General features: G+C 35.5%; 1 long non-coding RNA gene across 1 annotated transcript; it reads left to right on the top strand.

Annotated features, from left to right (window-relative positions):
- Positions 1-917: 917 nt before the first annotated feature.
- Positions 918-1295, top strand: LOC113274510. Its single transcript, XR_003323034.1, has 3 exons — positions 918-953; positions 1070-1183; positions 1279-1295. It is a non-coding gene; the product is annotated as an uncharacterized LOC113274510 (long non-coding RNA).
- Positions 1296-2961: the final 1666 nt, after the last annotated feature.

The raw sequence follows: 2961 nt of genomic DNA on the forward strand, positions 1-2961 counted from the left end.
CATTATCCTTACTTCAACCAGCTTTGCAGACTCATATCTGCAATGCCAGCACTCACCGATTCAACATCAGTGATCTCCACCACCATCACCACCACTACTACCACCACAAAGTCATCAAAATCTCAAATCCCTCCTCCGCTAAACAACCATGTCAATGCAACACACAGAAAACAGGATCATCAGAAACCCAGCACCACAACAGCTCTGACGGAAGAAAACCTTAAAGAGTTAAGACGTCGTCAAAAAGGCGAGAAGAAGTATGTAAACAGTAGTAGTAGTAGTCCTTACTCTAAAGGACTAACTGATTCAACTCTGATTATAACTCGACAAAGAGGATCATTAGCTGTAAGTGTTGATCGAAGTCCTACAAAAAATAGCAACGTAAGTGGAAGAAGTTCTTCTTCAAATAGTTCTTCGATTTCCAGTGTGTTCGTCAGGATACAAATATGGAGTTCTAGTTGTTTTAGGAATAATAAGAATGATGCAAATGGTGATCAATCAAGTAGAAAAGGTCTTTCTAATGAACCATCTTCTTCAGTCTATAATAAAACAATGACGACTAAACTTGCGTCGGCTCCATCGACAACAAACACTACGAGAAAACAAGTGTTACGAGTGATCAGTAGCAATAACAACGAACCGGGGTTTGTGAAGAAAGATAAGAGTACATCGCCATTACTGATGCAAGAGAATAAGAAGAAGCTATTGGAAGAGAAGTTCTGAAGGAGAGAGCATCATCGTCATCATCGGTGGCTACAGCTATTGCCTTGGATGATGATATGGTAATTTTGTAAGTGGAGAAGCAATTTCACTTGAAGAGAGAGAGATTGTAGTGAAAGATAAAAAGAAAATGAAGAAGAATGAAAAAAATATGTTTGGGCCGATATGTATAGACCAAAGGCTTTGAAGCATTTCATTGCAATCGAGATAAAGCTGACTACCTTCATAATTTGGTGAGAAAACATGCCCCGCTTAATTCACTCTCTGTTCGAGTTAAATTAAATCCAGTTAAGTAGTGTTTGTTATATGTGCATCTCATTATTTATCAATAAATCTCTATGCATGTCAGGTGAAAGAAGGTGAGCAATGCAGCCATTATATATTTGAAGGTCCTGCTGGAGTAGGGAAGACAACTATGGTTTGGGCTTTCTTAAGAGAAGCTTTAGGAGTCGAAGATTTACTGGTAATACTAGTACTATACTTTAACAAGAGTCTCAAATTACTCATTTCAGTACCAATTAATCAACAAAAGATCGAATTCTTGTTTCTTATGCATAGACAAGGGAAGAGCGCAATTTGAATTATTAAAGGGAGAAGTTGAACCAAGTATTACAGTACGTGTGAAAGTAATCATCTCAATATGTTGAAATAAACTTATCTCAACTACACGGATACGAAAAGCATGTGATTGCTGCCTTAATTAGAGAAACCCAATCGATCACCAAAACCAAAGTTAAGCAAAAATGTGGTCCGACCAACTGCTTCGGTACGCATTATCCATATATCTCTGCGTTCATCCTTTATATGTCATCCATCGAACTCATCATCGATCAGGTCGATTTTCTAAGCATATTTACGATGATATATGTTTGTACATGCAGCAATTATTATCCATGAAGCAGACAAGTTATCTAGAGATGCACAGCTTTATATAAAATGGCTAATGGAAAGGAATAATCAAGGCTGCACCAAAGTCTTCTTTTGTTGCAGCGAAACTTCCAGACTTCAACATCTAAGATCTATTTCTACTGTTTTCAACTCTTTCCACCATCAAACAAGGAGGTGAATTTGTCAGATATAATAAGTTACTCTTTCTACTGTTAAAACTTTAAAAATAGAACCTAGCTAATTCTCAAACTAGACATGTTTCAGATTGTTGAAGTGTTGAAGTTTATAGCGGAAAAAGAATGTATCCAACTGCAAACCCAGCCGAAAGAATTGCAGAAAACTCTAAACATAATCTTCGACAAGCTATTCGATCTTTCGAAGCTACATGACACTTTTAGTAAGCACCACCATGGACAATCAATTAAATTTCCCGTTTTACATTTTGATGATCGATCTTACCGATTTTATGCTAAATATATATGCAGTAATGAGTTTACTGAAGACCAAGTGCTTTTAACTGGATGGGAAGAAGATGTGGCCAATATTGCTGAGAAAATTATTGAAGAGCAAAGCCCTAGGCAGTAAGTAGCTAGCTTTCGTTAAGTTACAAGTTGATCTATCATATATGTATCACAACATACATGTGTATCTTCCCAATCCACTTAACAAAGATATTTGCAGGTTGTATATCATTCGTGGGAAGTTTCAAAATCTTATTGATCATAATGTATCTCCAGATTTCATTTTCACAGTAAGATTTCGAGCTTAATTTTTGCATAATGTTTAGTTTTAAGTCTAAATTTATTTTAGTTTTCCGATCACTTTAGAATTTGGTGCTGACTGAGTTTCATATTTAGATTACTGGTATCATCAAGAGAAATTTTTTGATGGGGGCGTTTTTTGAAGGGGCATGGGGACCAATGATCGTCTGCACTTGATATTAATGAATTGTGTTTTCAAAATACCAACACCAATTGACAAAATAAATTTTCTCTCCAAATATATACTTCTTTCATATTTTTGAAACATAATTCATTAATATTAAGTGCACGTGTCAAAATATCATTGGTCTCCATGCTCTCTTCAAAAAACGACCCCATAAAAGGTTCTCGTATCATCACCCAAAGATATTAACAACTATATATCGTTTTTGCAGAGCCTGTTGGAGAACTAAAGAAACGTCTGAGCAAGGAATTTCATTCCAAAATCGACGCCTTCTTTCTAGAATATAAAGTAGGAACATGAATATATACATTCACTCAGTCTAGTCCTATAATTTTTTTTTTAATAAGAAGCTTAATTTCATTTTACAAGGATTTGATAGTTAATTCTCATACGCATATATCTAATGAA

This window comes from Papaver somniferum, chromosome 4 (genome assembly GCF_003573695.1).
Source record: "Papaver somniferum cultivar HN1 chromosome 4, ASM357369v1, whole genome shotgun sequence".
Taxonomy (NCBI): Eukaryota; Viridiplantae; Streptophyta; class Magnoliopsida; order Ranunculales; family Papaveraceae; genus Papaver; species Papaver somniferum.